General features: G+C 43.1%; 1 protein-coding gene and 1 long non-coding RNA gene across 14 annotated transcripts in view; one reads left to right on the top strand and one right to left on the bottom strand.

Moving 5' to 3' along the window:
- Positions 1–23,446, bottom strand: part of PRKN (parkin RBR E3 ubiquitin protein ligase) — a 1,297,158-nt gene that overhangs the window by 102,414 nt on the left and 1,171,298 nt on the right. The gene's annotated exons all lie outside the window — the stretch shown is intronic.
- Positions 14,429–23,446, top strand: part of LOC309667324 — a 448,292-nt gene continuing 439,274 nt past the window's right edge. Inside the window, exon 1 of the long non-coding RNA XR_014267707.1 lies at positions 14,429–16,499. This is a non-coding gene — a long non-coding RNA (uncharacterized lncRNA). The remainder of the gene's footprint in view (positions 16,500–23,446) is intronic.

Here is a 23,446-nt window from a genome sequence, read left to right as displayed (position 1 = left end):
TGGACAGGTTATTAAGCATAAAGAATCAGCCCAGAGAGTGGTGCGTAAGCACTGCTATTTACATGAACAGCCAGTTTTAAAAAATGGTCATAACCAAAAAAACAAAAAACAAAAAAACCCCCACAAATCCTCCACAGTATGCAGGGTAATGTTCCGTCGGTATTACTTTTTTTTTTTTTTTTACTCTAGAGTAATTTTATTTTATTTATTTATTTTAACATCTTTATTGGAGTATAATTGCTTTACAATGGTGTTAGTTTCTGCTTTTATAACAAAGTGAATCAGTTATACGTATACATATGTTCCCATATCTCTTCCCTCTTGTGTCTCCCTCCCTCCCACCCTCCCTATCCCACCCCTCTAGGTGGTCACAAAGCACAGAGCTGATCTCCCTGTGCTATGCGGTTGCTTCCCATTTTACGTTTGGTAGTGTATATATGTCCATGCCACTCTCTCACTTTGTCACATCTTACCCTTCCCCCTCCCCATATCCTCAAGTCCATTTTCTAGTAGGTCTGTGTCTTTATTCCCATCTTGCCACTAGGTTCTTCATGACCTTTTTTTTTCCCCTTAGAGTCCATATATATGTGTTAGCATACTGTATTTGTTTTTCTCTTTCTGACTTACTTCACTCTGTATGACAGACTCTAACTCCATCCACCTCACTACAAATAACTCCATTTCATTTCCTTTTATGGCTGAGAAATATTCCATTGTATATATGTGCCACATCTTCTTTATCCATTCATCCGATGATGGACATTTAGGTTGCTTCCATGTCCTGGCTATTGTAAATAGAGCTGCAATGAACATTTTGGTACATGACTTTTTTTGAATTATGGTTTTCTCACGTCGGTATTACTTTTGAAGCAAAAAAAAAAAAAAAGTGCTTCGGCTCCTAAAATGACTCCCACCCAAGCTGAAATTCCGGGCAGGCAGAGTCCAGGGTCAGCGGAAGGAGTGGAGCAAGCTGGGCCTTTCTCCGATAGGCATGCCTTCCTCGGTGGTCTTCAGCTGTGGCAGTGAACACACTACTTGTGTCACTAATGATCCCGGGACTTTCCACGACAAACGTAAAGATGCTGGTATGAGTGACCTGCTAACACTGGATCTGCATGGAGTTCAGTCCAACGTACAATCACTAGCTGCAAGACGCCGTGCTGGGCGTTAGGCGGGCGAGGCCGACGCCCGCGGGGTCTGGGTGGGGAGGGGCGCAGGGAGCCGTCACCCCGCCCCTCCGACCGGGTCCAGCCCCAGGCACCTCCCTCACTGAGCTTCCGCAGCAAACTCCCACGCCTGCCCGCTTGTCCCATCATTTCAGAGATGGCTAAGATCCCCCTCCACGAAGACACCTCCTCTGATTAACAAGAACACGATCTGGAACACGCTTGGCCGAAGCCACGGAGCCACCGTCAGACCCGGCGGGCTTGTTAATAACAACATTCCATTTCCGCGCATTGCTTTTCCATTTAGACTGTCAACCGCAGGCTCGCCCAGCGCTCCCCTAGCGCTCCCCGTGCTCTGAAAAGTCCCCGCAGCACCCTGGTTAGTGGTACAGACACAGCAGGCATTCGATCAAATATTAATTGATGTGGTGAGGTTATGTTCTGAAAAGCCGAATTCCTCCTGAGAGGCTAATTCACTGTGCTCCGCCTGTCTGCGGGTAGTGAGGGCTTCCGAGCAAAAGCGAGTTTTGGCCGAGAGCTGCTGCGCGGTGGTGGAGATGTTTGTTCCACGGATGGATGAAATGGCACTCCTGGCATGCTGGATGGGCAGAGGCTTTACGTGTAATTTATTCTGCATTTCAATTACTTTGGAAAAAGGCTTCCTGGGGTTTTGGCCAGAGGTGTGTGTAAGTTATCAGTTTAATGGATTTATTCTTGTTTTGCTAAGGTAAGTAATAGTTATTTATTTTTTCAAAAGTCTGAAAACAAAACTCTCTAGTCTGCATTTTCATTTATCCTTGGCTCTGTCTTTTCTAATTCGGGTGTTTGGCACGCTGCTTTTTATTTCTAGGTAGCCCCTGCTTACATTTTACTCTGGATTCCGAGTGCCTACACTAGGCTTCAGAGACCGGTCAGGGCTGGTGCTTACATCCACCTAACACCCATGATCCTTGAAATCCGATGAGTCCAGCCTCACGGAAAGCCCCAGCGGCCTACACACATCCACCTGTGCCATTCCCACCCTGACCAGGTAACGGGCACGGAGATGGAAGCCAAACTTGATAACCATTTGGAGGCTGCCTGGCCTAGGAAGAAGGGGACACTGAAGCTCAAACGGAGGGCCAGTCTGTTGGCGCTCAGAACAGACATGGGGAGGGAGGGCATTTGGGCCTGGAGTGAAGTTACTAGAGGCTCAGCTGCAGTGGGCTGCCAGGTCAAGGGGGGCAGGTACAGGCTTTCTGGATGGTGAGCTGAGACCTTAGGGCCACCTTCCCCTGTCTCCTATAAAAGGACACTTCTGAATGGGAATAAAGGCAGACGGCCTTTCCCCCAGGTTTGAAGGCTCCTGTACCCATATCCTAGACTTCAAAGCATCTTAGAGTCCATTGGCTGCAATCCCAGCGGCCAACAGCAGAGCAGAAGAGCAGTGCCACCTGCGCTGCCCAGCGTGCCTGTCTGCAGCCACGTCTGATGAGTGCAGCACACTTGAGGCCCAGTGACCAAAGCAGAACCACATGCTTGTAGCCCGAAGTCCAGGAGTCTGCTTTCAGGTGGGCGTGTGGCGCCATCAGTCAGTGAGAAGCTAGCTGAGCCCGCCTGCCTGCTGTCGGCCCACCAGCTTGCCTGTCCTGTCTCTAGAACAACCTCGACCCTGGGGTGGGTTCCTCTGGCCGGGGGAGAGGTCAGAGACTGGAAGGAAGGAGCTGTTATCCATGAGAGCCAGAAGCAGGGATCCGCGCAGGAGGGCAGCCGCTCAAACAAAGGGAGGCTTGGGAATGGAAGCTTCCAGCCTCACTCTGCTATCACCCAGGACTCCGGAGGCTGCAGCAGCTGAGACGGGGCTGGAGGCTGCCCGGGGTGAGCACAGAGCACCTTGGTTATGGGCCCTGGGTGAGCTTTTGGTGTCCGGGTGTGACTTGGAGGAGCTAGAAGACGCCAGCCGAGCCACAGGGGCCCAGAGGGGCCAGGCTGGTGACTCTGACCGTCCTGAGCCAGCTTTGACATTGCTTAGAAGCATAGAAGGAATAGGATGTTACTGGTATCTGGGTGCCAGCAAGGAATTCATACCCGTTCCTAGAGCAACCTATTTTTAACCTAATTGTTAACCTGAACTATGCTTTAAACTTTAAATGGAGCCTCTTTTCTATCTGTGATTTATGAGCCTCCTCCTTCTATCAAATTAAAGCTCTCCGCAGATGAAGCAATTTATCCTCATCTCATCTGCACCCACCTCCTACGCTGGGAAGAGGGGCCAGGAGTGAGGGAGGGATGTGTGGAGACAGAGACTACAGAGCAGACAGCGCTTCCCATTTCTCTAAATCCCCACTTAAGTCCACCCATCCACCTATCCTCCTGCCATTCACCCACCAACGACTATCAGCAGCCCACTCCGATTCCTGAACGTGTGTAGAAACGGCTCCGCAGTGCCGGACACGGCGGCAGCCAGCTCTCCCCTCCCCAGGTGCCAAGGTGGGCTTTTTTTCCCCCTCAGGCTATATAGGATTTCTTTCTTCCAGCGCAGGTCAGGTGATTTTTTAGTGATCTTTATGGAAAGAACCCAAGAGAAGGAAAATATCTTTTTAATTCCATTTTCCTTCTCACCTGACACTGAGCTGTTGCTATAGCAACATCTTACCTGCTCCCAGGCCAGCTCGTGTCCCTGCGAAGGTAACGGAGCGCTGCTCTTTCACTCCGAGAAGGGACCGCTGTTCATTGACCAGTTTTCCCTGAGTGTCTAAATTCCTCGGCTCTCTACGACTAGCTTCATCTAGGTTTTCCTGTGGCTAAAACCCAAAATTCACTTCGAAACTTCCAACGGTATAATCCTGCAAACCTTTCAGACCTGAACTCGGTAGAAATGAACTTACATTTTGTTTTCAATAAGAATAACTTCTACGCATTGGCATAAGTTTAGAAAAGGCCTCTGTAAGGAACACAATTGTGGGAAAAATCTTCCGTACTCCTCTGCCATCCCTTCCTTCCTTCCTTTCACGTGTGTGTGTGTGTGTGTGTGTGTGTGTATGTGTGTGTGTGTGTATATATAAAATGAAATATTTTTAATACACAGAAAATACAGAGCCTAAGGTAATAAGCACTCATGGACCCACCTCTCAGGCTTAACAAATGCAGATTTGCTGACGGGGGGTGGGGCATTTATGCTTCAAATTTGTAAGAAGTAAAAAGTCACAGAGGTAGAGATAGCATCTGTTTTGAGGATCATGTATTTCTCCATCCAAGTCTTGGCACTTTGGTTACACATTTATGGGCAAGACGTTTTTTGGTCAGCTTTCTCCTAATTGGGGGGTGGTACCTAGGCATCTCTGGCTGTAGAGGTGTCCCTGGACATCTTGGCAGCTAAGAGCCCCAGGACCATTAGCTGTTCCTAGACCCTTTCATCTATTTGCCTGACAATCCTTATAAGCTGGAGTCCAAGTTCATCTTCCCAAATGAATGGACATTATTTCAAAATTAAAGCATTCAAAGCAGAGGATGATTCTGGGCCTCATGCAATTCAGGAAGCCCAGTGTTTTCTCCCCAAGGTCACACTAAAAAGGTGGTGGGTCTGAGATCTTGTCTGTTCAAAATAAAGTGATACAGGGTCAACATAGAGAGGACAGTTGTCATCCTGGGGTGGACGGCTTACTTACAAGCGTTATGAATGAGGCTATCAGGGCTCAGGTAGAGCATTATCTTGGATAAATGGTTTGTGGTTATCGATCTGGACAAACCTGACAGAAAAGAAGCTCCGTGTATTATTGCTACAATTACTTGATTTGTACTTGCAATTTAGAATTTGTATGCTTAGTCAATTCTGTCAATATCAAAAAGTTAACACCCTAGTTTCAAAATCTGACATTTGGATTTTGTCCCAAGATTTAGTGTGTCCTCTAAGCAAAATAACTGTCAATCTGAGTCATTTGCCTTCAAAGAAAACTTGAAACACAAGTAATCAGGGAGAAAGCCAACCAACCAAACATAGAAAGATGCAAATCAGGTTTCAAGGTTTATAAAAATAAAAGAAAAAGACTTTTTCATCTATCCTTATATATTCTATCACTGCTCATCAGGTGCCCCACAGAAAGCTTATTTTATCAGAAGAAGGTAACTCAGAAAACATTCTGGGCTGGGATATGCGCAATGGCCAGCGCTTGACAAGGAGTCTCATATTCACGTTCTATAGAAATCTATATTGAAGCGAAAATTTAAAAAGCTGACCAATAAGCACACACAGTGAAGAGGGCAACCAAGTAAAACCACTCTAGGCATTGTTGAAAACTGTTGTCTGGACCTCACAGAAGAGTTCAGAACCTACAAGAGAGATTTATCCTTCCAGAGGCCACAGGTGAGGTCTTCCAGTGTCTTATTTAAAAATTAAACTTTTTTCTGAGGACTTAACTCGTGAATAAATCAAAATCATAAACATAGTGAACTTTACATTTTCTTAAAAGTTTCAGTACTATTTACAAGCTATGGATTCAACTTGGTATCCCAAGTCTAAATCAATTACTTAATTAGGTGTTTGAACCTAAGTCACAAAGCTGATCTTAATTAACCATATTCCTTTAAATATTACAATTTTGTGAAATTCCAAATACATATAAGTTCGTTAACATAAAGTATTAGTTCTACGGTTTTGATTCTCTTAAGCATTTCTCTACTTAATTCTAAATCTTTCCAAAGGTGAAAAATGTTTAGCTACTAAGGAAATGATTGCATCATCCCACACAATTATTTTAGGTTATGCTCCCATATAATTTTGGGGATTGTCAGCTTGCTTGAGGTTGCATTGTAAACAGAAGTTTTAGCTAGGGCATTGACTAGATTCTTCGTGGCGACCCATGTGGGACCAACTGAATCCTATTTATAGTTGCCATGGTGATGATTCCAACTCAAAGGAGGTGGGCATGGAGTTCTTGACCTTAGATCCAAGATACACACACACACACGCACACACACACACATACATATATATGCTAATATATTATATATAATGTTTCCACCCAGTTGGCTAAATCACTTGACAAAATTTTGCACTATTGTGTTCTTAAGATGTAAATATATTTCTATCTCAAGATCTTCAGACTTAATAAAATCGTGTATTCTGTCATATTTTTTATGGGACCATGAACATTTTTCGGATATTAAAAAGTGTCTAATTAAATTTTGATATTGCTCATAACTTTGATAATTCAGTAACAAGTTCTAAGTTCATTCACTTGATGAGTGTTAAAAAAAATAGAATCATCAATTCCTTAGGGTCAATGAGGGCTTGAACTGTGAACTAGCAAGTAGTACTGAGTCCTGGTTAAGAGTGAGAGCTCTGGGATCAGTCTGTCTGGGCTTAAAATCTTGGCTCCACTTCTTTCTTACTCTTAACCATTTTACTATAGAAATTCTCATACACTGTGTGTGTGTGTGTGTGTGTGTGTGATTCCTTACTCTTAACCATTATGCTATAGAAATTCTTATAAGCTGTGTGTGTGTGTGCATGCACGTGCGTGTGTGCTACAGTACCAGTTATTTAAGCAAACACTACCGTAGGTGTTGCTGTGCAGGTATTTTATAGATGGGGTTAAGAGCTACAATCAGTTGACTTTAAGTAAAGGGCATTCTCTCAATAATATGGGTATAATATGGCCGAACCACATCCAGTTGAAAGACATTAATTGAAGTTTCCTGGGAAGAAGAAAGTCTGCCTTAAGGCTGTAACACTGGCTCATGCCCAGTTTCCAACCTGCTGGCCTGCTCTACAGAATTCAGACTTGTAATCCCCACAGCCATGTAGGCGAATCCCTTAAAATAAAGAGAACCCTGCAGAACCCTGACTAATACACAATGGTTTTCTTTTTCCTTTATTTTCTTCCCTCCCTCCCTTCCTCCTTCCTTCCTTCCTTTTCTTCTTTCTCCCAAGTCCCAAGGAGCAAACTTCAGGATTATCTTTTCTGGGAACACTAGTAGTTGCAACACATAATATTAGCAATGAAAATTCATTAACTTAGCAATTGGTAGTTGAGTTCGACTTTGGAGAGAAAGATTAATCTCTTATTTTCTATTTATCGAAGTGAAGAACTAAAAGTGTGTTACCCTTCTTTGCTGTAATAAAAGTGTTCATTTAGTGTCCACAATGCTAATTCTGACTTCTTGAGAGCATGGCCTTTGTCAGTTTGGTTCAATCCTACATGTTCTAAGCACCTAGCATGATGCCCAGCACATAGCAGACACTCGATTATTTGTTGAATGAATAACTTGCTATTTACATCTGTCCGATAACTGCCACCTAATGAATAGAAAAATTTCGATTGAAAAATTCCTAATCATCCTTTTTATAGAGGCCTACATGTGTAGGCACTGTTCTAGCTGAGTAAGTCACATCAGGTCCCTTACAGAAGTTCTAGAAATATTAGGTGAATAGAAATAGATAAACACATGGAATTTAATTCACATCAACATATAACAGAGAAACAAACACTGAAAATTTTTCTAGTTTGGAAATGTGTGTTCCTAGTTTCTTTCAAAATTAGTATTTCAAAAACATTTTCTAAGGAAAATGTTGACCTCTAGGGGAAGTGAAAGGCTCCTCCATTCTCCCACTTCATCAGCTTTAATCTTGCCTGAATATGAACAGGATCAAGGGCAAGACATTATACCTCCCAAAAAGAAAAAACATTTGGGTTTGAGTACACCGACCTAGACCTGCCTCGTAAGGTGGTCAAAGAATAAAGGATGTGGGGTGCACGTGTGTGACCCTTTATTAACACCAATTCTCAAGGCATCTCCGCTGAACACAGAACTCTAATAATTTCTACCAAAAATGTCAAAGGAATCAACAATGTTAGTATTCAAATAGGATTCACCACTTCTAACTGCCTTTTGATGACACAACTGTATTCTTAAAGGGTACTTGGGTTTCACACAAATAATTCAAGATTCATGTTTATATCTACATAGAGTGTCCAGAATAATGGTGCTATAATGATTGTCAAATGTAGGTATGGATTGATGGATGGATGGATGAATTAACAAATGCTCTGTAATCTAAGGGCTGAAGATGAATTACATAAAGCTCCCCAAAGGGCAGAGGGCACAATCAAGGAATATAAAAATCTACTGGTAGGTACAAATTGTTTCTAGAGGAGAGATTGGTTCTGAAAATACAGAGATTGAAAACCACCAGCTCCACACGTGCTTTATCATACTATTTAAACCTGCATGACGAGGAGGCTAACACTTTGTAGACAACCTCATGCAAAGGTTTTTTTAAAAAAGACTCTTCTTTTGTCCTTCCTTTGTAGCTATTTGGAAAGAGAATGATAATAATCAAAAGACCTGCAAAAAAAGCGATTTGGTATCTCAAAGGTTGCAGGCTATTGTGTGACACACGCTGAATATCATGCAGAAAATGACTACCTTCTGAATTACTTGGGATGCTCGAAACTCCGGAGAGAAAAATAGAATCCCACTGACTGTTATAAGAACGATGAGAAGAAGAAAGAGAGAAATCCAGCTTTTCAGACATTCAGATTTCCTTTGCTTAAATAGGGCAGACCCCTTTAAGGAAAGCTTTGGGGACAGAACAGAAATAAATCTCAGGGCAGCTGTTTTTCTAACTGAAGAAGGTCGGGTGTCTCTTACGCCACTTACAGATTTTAAAAACGTGTTGTCATTCTTTAATCATGGTCATTATTGGAGAATATGATTGAAATTTTAATTATTAAGTAGAAAGAATCGTCAAGCACTTTCATCGGGCGGCTGGTGTGCCCGAAGTGATCAGTCATCAGCACAGTGGATGCGAACCTGGGAGCGCGTTATCCCCGTACCGGGACCCCAGCCGAGCAGGAGGCAGCGGTCTGTCCACCTCCTACTGGCTCCCTGTCTCCTAAAATGTCTGCACGCTGTTTACTGCAGAGCCAGTGTTTATAGACCAATGCTCAGTAATGTGAAAACATCAATCATTTCCCTCCTCTATTGAAATGAAGTATGATTACTCTTGATTTAATAGCAAAGGAGCATTTCCAAGGCACAAAAACATTTCCACGACTAAGCACAAAGGTTATGCTGAAAATATACATTTGTTTTCTTCTTCCACAGAGCCATGGGCACTAAATTTATTAGCTTCATGTTCACTGTGACAGTAACTCCACGTCAGCCGGCCTCTGCACTGTCTGTAGTGAGGTAGACAGTGGGCAGGAAAGCTCGTCAAAGGAGAAAGGCTGCCAGAAATTCGTAAATTGGGGGGAAAGGATGGAACACAGGGTTAGTATGACTCATTAGTGCTTAGGTCTAAACCTCACAATCACCAAAAGCCATTGTGGTGTCTTTTTAAAGCTACAGTAAAGATCATTATTTGGATAACCTCAAACCCCTGCATCCATCTGAAGCAGGGTCAGGGTTGAAAAGAACCACCACCGACACGCCCAGGAGTGAGGAGGCTGAGCTTTCTAGAGCTGGCAAGCACCTCCCTTGCTCACATAGTGTCGCCTGCAGGGCAGGGCCCTGGTAGGGGCCTGGAGACCAAGGGAGGTTACTTTCGGATGTGAGACGTCTGCTCCCTCCCCCGGTGACTGGTGCACCTCAGTTAAGATTTGTGCCCGGGTTAAATACACTGGAACCCCAATGACAGTAGCTGCGTCTGTGAAGTTCTCTTCCTGCCAGTCTCCAACCTACAGGAAATGCCAAATTCTCTCTCCTGATCACGAGAACATTCTTGGAAATGCACTTGAGGTGACTATTAATTCTAGCATATAGTGTAAATTAATAATGACCTATTTGGTTTTAGATTTTTTTTTTGGAGAAGATCCAAACTATGCATTAGTTGGAATAAATAAGGGGTCTGACTACAAATATAGTCGACAGTTCTTACTGGTGGAGGCCGGGGTGCTGGTTCTAAGTGAAGTTGCGATTAGGAAGGAATTTCCTGAATACCTGATCTGTTTATAGAAATGCCTGGAACTTCCGGCCTGCAGGGCACAGGGACGGCTTGATCCCGGCCTCTCAGAGTTCCATGCTTGCCTGTCCTGGAACTCCCTCACAAAGAAGATTTTTTCCCCAATTTTCTCACTTCTGTTTGGAACTTTCTACTTCTAGGAAGATTTCTTCAGGGTTCTAGGAAACCAGCTAATGTGGCACCTTTTTCTACAATTATAATGGTTAGGGTTAGTTTTATCTTTGCCTCCTTCCCCTTTGCAGCTAGCTGAACAAGGGCTTTCAATGACTTACCCCCTAATGGGAGGTTTCAGGTGCAGAATTGGGTCAGCAGAAATAATTACATTGAAAGCAGGTTTCTCAGTGCTGCTGACACTATTCTGTTTAGACAGGAGAATGGCCGTTGACTTCTTGCGAGGGCCACATTATTCTACCAAATCACATATCCCTCTTTCCTCAATTCACCCATTCATCCACCCAATCTTTCAGCTTTTACTGTGTGCCCGTCAGGTGAGGCAGGCACAGCAGGAACTGCAGGAGCGAATATGAGCAGCAACTGATTCTGTCCTCAAGAAATTTTCCGCTCACATTGGAAGACAGATTTGAAGGTAATATAACTAAAGTTTATGATAAAACTGTGATCTGTGCTATTTTATGAAATTACAGGGGTTGCAATGAAAGAATTACTTATGTGCCAGTGAGGAGGGCTTTATGGGCACTGTGTGTTTATAGGCGAGAGTGACTCTGACCAAGATTTTGAAGAATGAGTTATCCATTATTTGAGAATAATGGGAAAAGGCGGTGCAATCCCCCCCTGGGTGGCCATAGGCCCGACGAGATGTTTAGATTCACAAGGTTATAATAGGTTACACTTGGCACTGGATTCACTTAGAAGGATGTAGGACAGGAAACAGCATGCTAGCAGGGAGTGTCAGAGAACATTTCTTTGAACCCCAGTGACCACTCAGGTTTGGGGAACAAGATCAGGATGGTGAGTGAGGTCACGAACCTGGATAGGAGCTCTAAGTCCCAAATGTGTTGGTGAGAGTTCCATGGACATAACTTCAAGCTATAGAATGTGTAACTTCTACCTCAAAGAGCATGACTTCCAGGGAAGTCCACAGCCTATGGCTTCACCCCTGGGCATTTATTGTTCATTCACAGTCTCAAGCTGTCAAGATGCAATGTGCCAATCAGGGGTCATTTTTTATCATCAGCACTTGCTGACTATTAACTCAATAAACATTCCGTCTTCATCAGGTCTCCCAGGAGCAGAACCGACGGTCAAATTTGTCCTCAGAGAAGGAGAAAGAGTTTTGCTGACCAGCGGCTGAGAGGAAGGAGCAGTCTATGCCGAGGTCCGGGAGTCTGAAAGAACACGGTGAGATCCAGAGCTGGAAATGGTCCAATGTGAATTAAGTACAAGGTACTGCAGGAGATGAGAGGAAGGGTAAAGGGGAGAAGGGGTGGGAGATGGGGCTACCAGAGGGGAGAGGGCCCAGAAAACAGACTAGACCATACCCAGGGGTTTAGATGTTTAGCCTATCAGGAACCATTGCATGGGATGTGTTGTGATCGTATGTGTAGGTAGTGATACAAAGGACTGAAGACTGAGGAACACACTGTAGGGAGGAAGAGAGTAGGTTGTTACAGAAGTTCAGGCGAAGGATAGGGGGCTCCTGAGTTAACAGGAAAGGGGATGGAGATAAGGAACATTTACTAGCTGGAATCAATCAGCAATCAATCAGCTACTGGGGATAAGAGTCTGGAATATGCCTGCGGATCGTCACACGTGCCCCTCACTGCAGAGAACTGAGATAAGAGGAGGCAGAGCAGGTTTGCATGTGGGTGATGGAAGAGGCGGAAAAATGAGTTCAAATACGGATATTTTGCATTTGACGTGCTTATGAGAATTCCAAGTGGAGATACCCAGCAGGCAACGTAAAGTATCATCCTGAGGCTCCAGAGAGTGGTCTCTCTAGAGACAGACTTGGGGTACATCAACCATAGACGGGGCTCAGAATCAAAGAAATAAATGAGACGGCCCAAAGGAGGACTTGATCTCAGAAGAGGGAAGGACCAGAGATGGTCCCCTTGCAAACACCAGAAGTTAAAGGGAGGGTAGAAGACGGGTTTGTGATGTAGTCTGTGAAGATGCGATTGAAAGGGGGCAAAGGACAGGTAAATGAGAAGGGTACCATGGAGGCTGGGGTAGGAAGAGCCGTCACCAGCATCAAGGCTGCAGTGAGGTGGGTACACCTACAGTAAGGACCTAACCATTTTCTTCATCTTTGCACGATATTTGCATCTGTAGTATAATCGAAGGCTAGTCTATCTAGAGGGATCAGATCAAAAGTGAGCCTGAAGTTATTTATAATTCACCATTTACTTATACAGCATTCTTTTAATTCTAATCACAGTGTCTGGTAAAGATCCAATTTCCAGCTCTCTCTGGTTTGTAAGCTGGTGTTTTTCTGCAGAGATACCACAGGGGGAGGTATTACAGGGCCTGATTTGGTATTCAGTTAATATTGTAGCACATGCTCTTCCATTACCTAGAAGCTAATGACTATCTAAATTAGTTCTATGGCCCAAAGCAAAGATAAGGTGGTTAGTATGTTTGACCAGTCATTAACGTGTGTCTTTCTGGAAAAATATCCTCTCAAGTGAAATGACACCATGATGTTCTATCAGCAGTATAGCTAACTCTTATTAAAAGGTCTACTTTGAATGTCTCCCCAGGGTAATCATATAAAAAGAGAATCAAAATTTAATATGTCATTAGTAGAGGCTGACTTGCTGAAACAGAAGCTGAATTAGTTGAGAATTGCTGCTAAAACATTCTGTAGCTAGCAAATATTACTCTGATTCTCTAGAGAATGGTAGCAATAAAACACGTACAATATGTTTTGCATCCCAAAGTTGGCATTCTTGAAATAATCAATGATCTTTGTTCCAAACCAGCTTAATATCTCTTGTACCCATAGACTTTAGCCTGAGGTGGATAATATCTTCTCTTGCCTCAGAATTCTTTTGCTCAGTTTGTCTGCTTGTTAGGTGGAGCACTTGATATGAACAAGGGGATACACAGATGTTAGAAGTCCTGTGCAGGGTACGTGACAATAGAAGTACCAGGAAAGGCATAGAGATAAGTACTTATCTAAATACTACACAAATTAAAAAGATGCCTAAGTACAGTTAGGCATCGAACTGTGCCTAAGTACAGTGAGTTACTGACCACTAAAGAGTTCCAAGGTCAGGGTGAGCACCGTGGCCGGGATGGTCTGTGAAATATTATCAGAGAAGTGGCATGATGCACCCAGCAGAATTCCTGAGGCATCCAGCTTCAGTGCAGTCTCAGCTCGGTGCCATTTAGCTGGTGCTTCTACCGCCCTCTCTTCTCCTCTCCCCATTACCAAGGGTGCCAAAACCTTCTCAACTTTCAGGATTATTCTTCTTCGTTTCTACCTAGCTTATCTTTCCTGACCACAACCCTGCCTAATCTGCTACAGAATTATGTTTTCTAGATGTCAGTTGAGTCCAAGCAGATATTAGAAATCCTAAATTGGCCATTTAATCATGCCTCTCCTTGACCTTGAACAGACTGTATTTGGGATCTGGTAACGCTTTCTGAAGAAAACCAACTACTGAGGTCTGAAGGACCTTTGTATCAACTGAATTACACCTACTAGATGCTTTTTCTGCGTTTTGATATTCAGATATAGAATATTACAATCTCTCAGCCCTCACAAACTGAAACTTTTCAGTTAAAGGCAAAATGTTTGTGAGCGCTTGGAAAACTCTTCAAATCATAGACTCAGGCACTGTGGAACATGCGAAAAGTGGCAGCAACAGAGACAACAGTTTTAGAAGATCAGTCCTCATTCATGTAGTCAAGACCTTCTAGAATGGGATCTGCTTCAGGCTGTGGTGCCTCAGGGCGGCACTGACTATGCTTGTGGGAGTGGCTCGCTTCCTGCTGCAGCTCATCTTGAGGGGTGACGTGTTTTCTGGCTTGTTTGTCTTGGTAATGACAACTTCTTAATATTAGAATTTTCTTTTTTTATCATCTCACAGCTGATCTACATTTTCACAGTTCCTGTTGCTAGTCTACTGGAGACGAATTGTCAGCTTTCGTCTGTCTAAAAATGTCATTTTATTTTGGCCTTTATTTTGAGGAATTTTTTTTTGCTAGATACAGAATATTAGTATGGCAATTTTTTTCCTTTCAATACTTAACAGTATTGAAAGGTGTCATTCCCTTGTTTCCTGGCCTCCATTATTATTATTATTATTATTATTTTTTTTAAATAGAGGATATCATGGCCAGCTGATTTTTTTTTTTTTAATTTATGGCTTTGTTGGGTCTTCGTTTCTGTGCGAGGGCTTTCTCTAGTTGTGGCAAGCGGGGTCCACTCTTCATCGCGGTGCGCGGGCCTCTCACTATCGCAGCCTCTCTTGTTGCAGAGCACAGGCTCCAGACGCGCAGGCTCAGCAATTGTGGCTCACGGGCCCAGCCGCTCCGCGGCATGTGGGATCCTCCCAGACCAGGGCTCGAACCTGTGTCCCCTGCATTGGCAGGCAGATTCTCAACCACTGTGCCACCAGGGAAGGCCCCCCTCCATTATTTTTGATGAAGAAGTCAGGCCTCATTCCCATCATTGTTCTCCTGTATGTAAAATTATCTCTTTATCTTGGGTTTTCAGCATTTTGACTATGATTTGTATATGTATGGTTTTCTTTGTACTGATCCTACTTGGAATTCACTGTGCTTTTTGCATTTGTGGTTTGATATTTTTCATCAATTTTGGAAAAATTTCAACCATTGTGTCTTCAAATATTTCTTCTACCCCATTCTTTCTTTTGTTTCCTGCTTGGATTCCAATTAGATGTGTGTTGGACTGTCTGATGTTGTCCTGCAGACCTTGGATGTTCTGTTTGATCTTCATCACTTTTTTACACTTTGTGTTTCTGTTTGAACAGTTTATATTGACCTCTCTTCAAGATCAAAGACTTAGTCAATCCTGATAACATAATTTTTATTTCTAGCATTTCCAATTGGTTCTTTTTCATGGTTTTCACCTCTCTGCTTAAATTTCCTATTTAAACAAAGTTTCCATTACTTAAAATATGTTTTAGAATGCTTAAAGTTATTCTTAAATCTGTGTCCACTAATATTCATTTCTGTGGTTGGTTCTACTTCTTTTGACTATTTCCTCTCTTGACTATGGATCACATTTTCTTGCTTCTTTCAATTTTGCATAATTTTAAAAATTGTATGCCAGACATTGTGTATGAAAGAACAGTAAAGACCAAATTAAATAACATTTACTCCCAGGAGAGGGAGTGACTCTTTCAAACTGTTAGTGTGGAGTGTTGAGTCAATTTAATCTGTAATTGAGGCAGATCTGGGCTTTGTTGCAGCTTTAGCTCAATTCCGTTCACCACTCACTTCAAATGTTTTGAGGGAAGGATCAGGTCTCTTCCTTCAGCAGGGCTTTCGATCTCAGTATGGTGAGACTCTAGAAATCTCTCAATTCTTTATAGGCTAGACTCCAGCTTTTCTAATCACAGGAGATCTCATTCCACTTTAAGCCTGGATGCCAGAATTTTTGGTCACTGTATAGAATTCTCTTTGCTGCCGTGTGCTGTGCTCGACTTTCTGTGTCACAGAAGATCCACAGCCACCTTGCTACCCTGGCCCAGCCTCTGAAGGGCCACTTCAGTGCACTCAGTGAAGGCCCAGGTTACACATAGGTATTTGTCTCAGCTCTCCTGCTCTGGCCCTGACCTTTGGAAGCTGTTGTCTTGTACTCTGTGAAGGGCTGGTATGCCTGGTAGGGATGTCTCTTATTCTCCTGTTTGGTTCCCAGTCTTTGGCAAAATCAACCCTGATGGGATCAGATTCATTTTTTGGCTGGGACATTTTCAGATTCTACTTTATCTCTTTAGACCATGTGTATCTATTAAACGTCCTTTAAAAGTTCAGCCAGTTTCTCCTTCCTCTGTGGCAGATTTCTGATTTTCCTATTGCTCTGCCAGGGTTAAAAGCATCTATGGCTCTTTTCTCTTCTTTTAGTAATTTTGTTCATTTAGTTTTCTTTTCAATCTCAGATCACTGATGGGTTTTAAAAATTCCTAGAAATATATATCCTGTTTGACTTGTTCTTTTTGTTATTGTGGGAATGTAGAAAATATTTTTAAGTTTTCTCTTTAGTTTAACTCCCATTTTTGCACTCATCCACTCTGATCTGTTTAGGCAGAAGCTTAAACAGTTCTACTTAACTCAGCTAACCCAGAAGCTGTGTATATCGGGATTTGAAAGTACAGTTTGTATATTAAGAGAAAAGTCAGTACATCTCTGAGATGTGCCATCCTTTCTGGTGAGAAATACTCTCAAAGTAAGATGAGGCCTAACCTTAAATCAATACGCAGCGTGTCGCTATAGCAGACATCTGTACATACACACAGAAATACCGAGACACCAAGGACAGGCTTTCTGACAAGTGATAGATATATTTATTTTAAAGCTATCAAGTACTGCGCAAAACAGAGAAGAATCTCAGGATCCTCTTAGTGAGAATGTGGTTCTCAGTCTTATGTACAAGCTGCTTCTTTTCTGTGACACGCAAGTGAAGTTAGATAATGCTGGATTTTTATTCTTCTTTTCCTGGTGGCTGAAGTAAAGCATTCTTTTTAGGGTCCAGGAATGGAATCTAGTCAAGAGACATAGATCTGGAGCTCCTGGCTGGATTAGAGACCTCATATAGAAGCTGACCTTCTCTCTGTGGTGTGTGCTATGTCCCAGAAATGACACTTGTTTGTTTGTCACTGATTTCATTTTTTCCCCTCAATGTTGCCTCTGGATTAAGAAGCCTCCTTCATTACTGCTCATCAGTGTCCTGCTGCTGAGGGAACCATTTGTGTTGATAAATAGTTATCTTTTTAAATGTACTGAGAAGGAGGCATTTTGAGAGAGACTTCTTCCATCTATGCCCTTTAGTCCTGACTGTAAGTTATTTATTCATTCATCAATAAATATTAGTAAGGGCAGTCTGTGATATAGATATACATAATACAGACACAGTTCCAGCCCACAGAGAGCATATAAATTATTAACTTCAGATGAGTTCAGTTCAACATACATTTACCAACTTCTCCTATGTGCTGGGCTTATGGCATGATGATTAATCAGACAGGCTTCTTTCTATAAGTTGATAGTCCAATGCGGAAGACATAAAAATAATTTCAGTACAATGTTTTAAAATGCAGATTGCTAATGGAATGCAGACGGGAGGTGCTGAGCCTTATCTGGGGATACAGGTAAGGCTTTCTGGTGATGATGCTTGAGGTAAATCTTGAAGGCTGGTGGGAACCAGTCAGGAGTGGCAGAGACCACTAATACCTACCCAGTATCCATGGTCCTCTCCTTCCTCATGAACAGAACTTTAAGGTTGTGCCCAGCAAAAGACTACTTTTCCCAGCCTTACTTGCACTAGGGCTGGTCCATGAGCTATAGGTTTCTGTGGGGCTTCTAGGAAGCTACATGTTTGTGCGGGCAGCTTCCCTTCTCCATCCTCCTGAGGCTTGACTTGTCTTACCAGGAGTGTGCCACCCCCAGCCCCAGGGTGACCAAGGAACTGCTGTGTGTAGGAGATGTGGATAGACCTTGGTTTGCAGGCTGGGTGTCCACCTATGTGTGTGCAAGGATCCTTCTATACCAGTCAGAGCTGGACAAGACAAGGGGATAGGGCTGGGGAGGGGCTGACTTTCCCAGCAGCACTAAATTCTGGTAAAGAATCCTGAGGGGTTGGAGAATTCTAAATTAGAATATCGCCTACTAGATCCTTAGGAAGGTGTACTCTTCAAGGTAAAGAGGATAGGATCTATTTTATTTGACAGTTTGCTAGCTTGATTTATAATTTAAAACTATTCAGATGTGGGTTCTGTGGAGCCACATTTATTCACTCATCCCAGGTCCTGCAGATGTTAGGACTGGACTTAATCATTGTCTCTTACCAAAGGGAGAGACAGAGGAAGACCAGGAGGTAAGCAGAGTGAAAGAAACAGAAAAATATCCTATAAAAAAAGAAAGAAATATAGAGTATATTTCTATAATATAGAAAGAAATATAGCCAAACATTAGTAGAGTTTACAGTTTCTGTTTTTAGGGGTTATTGGGGGATTTTACTTTCTTCACAGATATACATAAGCAGTTTTATAATAAGAATATTTGTTCATGAATTCAAAGCCACAAATATTTTAAGTACCTAGCATAATGTCAGGTCTAGGCCAGACATTTTAAGGATGCAAAAGCCCAACCCAACCCAAACAATAAACCCTCAATACACAGGAGAGAAAGCAATGGAGACCCATGGGGAAGGTAATAAGGAGTGCATCCCTCTTAAGTATTTTTTATTAACAACTTGAAAATAGCCATTGATGGAATAATGAAGTAATTTATATGATCTTGAATTGGAAGGTAAAGTGAAAAGAGAAATCAGGATTCAACAGCATCCCAGCAGTCTGAATTCATGGGCTAATCTAAGAAGATTAACAGAATGCACTTTTGCAGAGCAGTATAAATCCCAACACTAGCATGTATACAATAGCTAAACTGGCTGTGCGAGTCATGGCTTAACAGCAGCGTGTGTAATAAAGAGAATTAACAGCATAGTGTGGCTACAAAAATTAATCTTTGGCAACATTAATGGAAAGATAAAACAGAATGAAGGAGTGGAGAGTTTTCCTTTGCTGTGCCAAGACTTTACCTGTATTCCTTGCAGTTTTAACATCATCTTTGGGAGACATTAAAAAATACTGAAGCACATGGAGAAGTTTCTGCTCATCTGAGAAATTTTTGAAAGACCAAATCTAATGTTTTAAGTGTGTTAAAAAGAAAGGGCGGGGCTTCCCTGGTGGCGCAGTGGTTGAGAATCTGCCTGCCAATGCAGGGGACACGGGTTCAAGCCCTGGTCTGGGAAGATCCCACATGCCACGGAGCAACTAGGCCCGTGAGCCACAACTACTGAGCCTGCGCATCTGGATCCTGTGCTCTGCAACAAGAGAGGCCACGATAGTGAGAGGCCCGCGCACCGCGATGAAGAGTGGCCCCGCTTGCCACAATTAGAGAAAGCCCTCGCACAGAAACGAAGACCCAACACAGCTATAAATAAATAAATAAACAAATACTTAAAAAAAAAAAAGAAAGGGCGTATGTATGTCTGTTGGGTGGAGTTGGTAATATTCCGCAGATAGTGATGGATGCCATGACCTGCAAACACGTTTCTTATTTTCACAGTAGGACTGAGGTTTTCTGAGTACTTGGGACAATAGAGGGTGGTTGAGTTCAGCTAGATACAAAGAAAAACACTGTAATAATTAGAGTGGTTTAAATGGAACAAACAGTTTTTAGAGGAGAATGAGTCTTAATTGCAGAAGGTGTTGGGGTTAAAAAAACCCAATAAGTGGCACCCACTTTCCCCGTCTGAGTTTGAAAAGAAAGGAGGGGCAGGTGCGGTGGCACATTTATATATGATATAATGAGGTTGAAGGACACGACTTATGTGTGTAGACTAGTGGTTTTCTAATACTAAATTCCAGAACTGTGAAAACCTACCCACCGAAGCAGAGGCAGAACTAGACTTCCTGGAAAAACAGAGCAGAACCAATGGTCTCTGTGAAGTGTCTGCTCCCAAGCCAAAGCATGACCTGTCACTCTTTCCAAAGTTATGAGTAAATCACCCACCTCTCCTGTGTAGAATGGATTTGAATTATGGCTCCATGAGTTTCTTATTTCCTATAGCATTGGGGGCTGTTAATGGGAGTCTGTGGAATTTGTGAAATATGCTAATATATTAATTTTACTAACTTCTACCTAAAATTGAACAGTTTAAAAAAATTATGAATGTAGGAAAAAATATCAGTAGTAGTAGTGACATCTGTGACTTTGTCATAAATAAGAATCACAGACATTTTTCATGTCATATTAGAATTGCTGCAGATAACTTGAGACATCATTTATGTTCAATATTACTTCAATTTGAGGTGGATGGCATGTGATTGCTCTTGTCTTGGTTACTTGTGTGATGTAGCTTCAAACTGGGGGCAAATGCAGGCGTCACCTCTTCTCACATTGGTGACCCAGACACACGTGTTGCTTCACAGTATTCTTGTCTACAGTTGTTTCTTGATCATGAGGAGGAAGGAGGTGAGACAAAGACAACCCCACAGTTTAATGTTCTCATTCCAATTAAGCAGAAATGTTCTTTACACTGACATGTTTTTAAGCAGTAAGATTTTTTTTTTTGAAATGCAGAATTATTTATTTTGGTTTCCTTCATTGTTTTTGGAAATTCTCTGTTGGTTTATAAAACATAGAAATAGCCAACACTTAAAGCAAACATTCAAAACCCCAATGTGACAAATTATTGACTTCTTGTGCAATTAAGAATACAGGTGTAAGCCGCATAGCACAGGGAGATCAGCTCGGTGCTTTGTGACCACCTAGAGGGGTGGGATAGGGAGGGTGGGAGGGAGATGCAAGAGGGAGGAGATATGGGAATATATGTATGTGTATAGCTGATTCACTTTGTTATAAAGCAGAAACTAACACACCATTGTAAAGCAATTATACTCCAATAAAGATGTTAAAAAGAAAAAAATACACGTGTGAAGTTAGGCTACCACATAGTGTTATTACAACGACAACTCTTTGGGGCAAACCCTGTTGTGCCTGTATAATACAGGTACTCATGTATCCAAAAAACAACTGCTTTCAATGTATAATTGACAACTAAATTCAGTCACATGTGGCAAAGACTTGCAGTAAAGTGAAATGCTGCTAATTTCCCAAATTAACTTAAAAAAAAAAAATCCCTTGAGAAGTTAATCCCAGGAAATAAGGTTTCCAGACTCCTGTTGTTCTAGAATTTTGGCTTGTCAAATACATTTCACAGAAATCAGGTAGCATTATGACAGAAGAGCATTTATTTATCACCGTCCATTTCAATAAGTACCCAAGTGTATCTACTCCCTTAATATTTTTAAAGACATGCCTTGCCTGAGAGTTTACTCTGGGGAAAAAAGCCACTTAATCACAATGCACTCTTTTGATATGAAAACCACATTAAAAACCATCACAGGAGTGGAGTCAAGATGGCGTACTAGGAGGACGCGGAATTCACGTCTTCTCACAACTAGGGCACCTACCAGGCACCAGTGGGGGACCACGGACACCTAAGCGGACGGGAGGAACCCCCAGTGCCCGGGTAGGACGAGGGGCTTGTGGGGAGTTAAGGGGGAGGAGAAGTGGAGGCGGGAGGGGACTGGCGCCCCTGAGGGGTGGCTGGGGGAGGGGAAGGGATCCTACACACGAAGGGGGAAATTGGGGAACCACTGGGAGGGCAGAGGATCGAAAGGGAGTGTGGCCAGGTTTCCCCTGTCAACTTGGACCCCCAGGAACCTGTTGAGATCCGGGCCTGATCCTGTGCCCACTGAGGCCCCCTCCAGCCGCGTGGGTCCTGAGGGAGTGGGAGGAAGGGAAGGGGGAGCAAAAGTAAAGGCCGGACCTCCGGGACCGGCACCCCTGAGGGGCGGCTGGGGGAGGGGAGGACTTCCTACACCCAGCGGGACCCACCCATGGTTAGGGGTCCAGCGGGGATGGGGGAGACGTTGGGGGAGACGGTGGGGGAGGGGTGCGAAGGAGAGGAAGGGAATGGGGCCAGCGCTTTCCCTGTCCACGTAGGCACAGGGAAGCCTGATGGGCTCCCAGGCCCAATCCTCTGCCCTCAGAGCCTCCCTCCTGCCGCCCAGAGCCCAAGCCCCGCCCCTCACCCCCACCCAGGGACCTACGTCTACACTCGGAGACCCCCTCTGAGACCCCCTCCAACACGCTGGGCCTAAACCCCACACACACACCCTCACTCAGGGCCCTACCTCCAAACTCCGGAACTCCACAATCCAGAGGTTCTACTTGTGACTGCCTCTCCCCTTCCGGGAAGGTCCTAAACAGAGGTCCCACCCCACGCTTGAAGTCACCCTGCCTAGGCCCCGCCGCATGCTCAAACGTCACCTCCCACCCGCCTAGGTCCCACCCCATCCTAAACCCCACCCGTGCCTAAACTCCACCCCCATAGCCAAGGCTTTTTTATTTTTTTCTTTTCTTTTTCCTCTTTTAGATTGGGGTTCTGTTTTACCATGTTGATTCATTGTTGTTGATTCTTTTATATTTTTATTTTTCCTAATCTTTTATTTTTCTAATTTTACTTTTATAGCAGAGTTTTTTTTTTAAATTTATTTATTATTTATTTATCATTTATTTTTGGCTGTGTTGGGTCTTCGTTTCTGTGTGAGGGCTTTCTCTAGTTGCGGCAAGTGGGGGCCACTCTTCATCGTGATGCGCAAGCCTCTCACTATCGCGGGCTCTCTTGTTGAGGAGCACAGGCTCCAGACGTGCAGGCTCAGTAGTTGTGGCTCACGGACCCAGTTGCTCTGCAGCATGTGGGATCTTCCCAGACCAGGGCTTGAACCCATGTCCCCTGCATTGGCAGGCAGATTCTGAACCACTGTGCCACCAGGGAAGCCCTCTAATTTTATTTTATTCTTTATACTTTGTTAGTGATCTCTCCTTTTGGCTTGTTCACCCCTACCCCTTTTTTTCTGTTGTGGTTTTATTTTACCTTGTTGCAGTTGTTTCAATTATAGTTTTATTTTTCCTAATACATTTTTTATCTTTCTAATTTTATTTTGTATTTTATTCTTTGATATTGTACTGCTCTGTTTTTTTCTTTTTTTCTTTCTTTCTTCCTTCCTTTTTTTAAAATTTTTTTTACCTTGCCACGAAGCTTGCGTGATCTTGGTTCTCAGGCCAGAGGTCAGGCCTGAGCTCCTGTGGTGGGAGCTCTGAGTCCAAACCTCTGGACTAACAGAGAACCTCAGACCCCAGGGAATATCAGTTGAAGTGAGACCTCATGGAGGTCTTCATCTCAGCACAAAGACCTGACTCTATGCAACTGCCTGCAAACTCCAGTGCTGGATGTCTCAGGCCAAACAACCAGTAAGACAGGAACACAGCACCACCCATTAAAAAAGAAAAAAAAAAGAAACGACAAAAACATTTGTTACAGACGAAGGAGCAAGGTAAAAACCTACAAGACCAAATAAATGAAGATGAAATAGGCATGCTACCTGAAAAAAGAATTCAGAGTAATGATTGTAAAGATGAGCCAAAATTTCGGAAACAGAATGGAGAAAATGCAAGAAATATTTAACAAGGATCTAGAAGAACTAAAGAGCAAACAAACAGTGATGGACAACACAATTACTGAAATTAAAAAATACTCTAGAAGGAATCAGTA

Source organism: Balaenoptera physalus, assembly GCF_965194825.1.
Source record: "Balaenoptera physalus genome assembly, chromosome: 9".
In the NCBI taxonomy this organism is placed as follows: domain Eukaryota; kingdom Metazoa; phylum Chordata; class Mammalia; order Artiodactyla; family Balaenopteridae; genus Balaenoptera; species Balaenoptera physalus.
The sequence above is the reverse complement of the archived record's forward strand: the minus strand, read 5'-3'. Positions and strand labels throughout refer to the sequence as shown.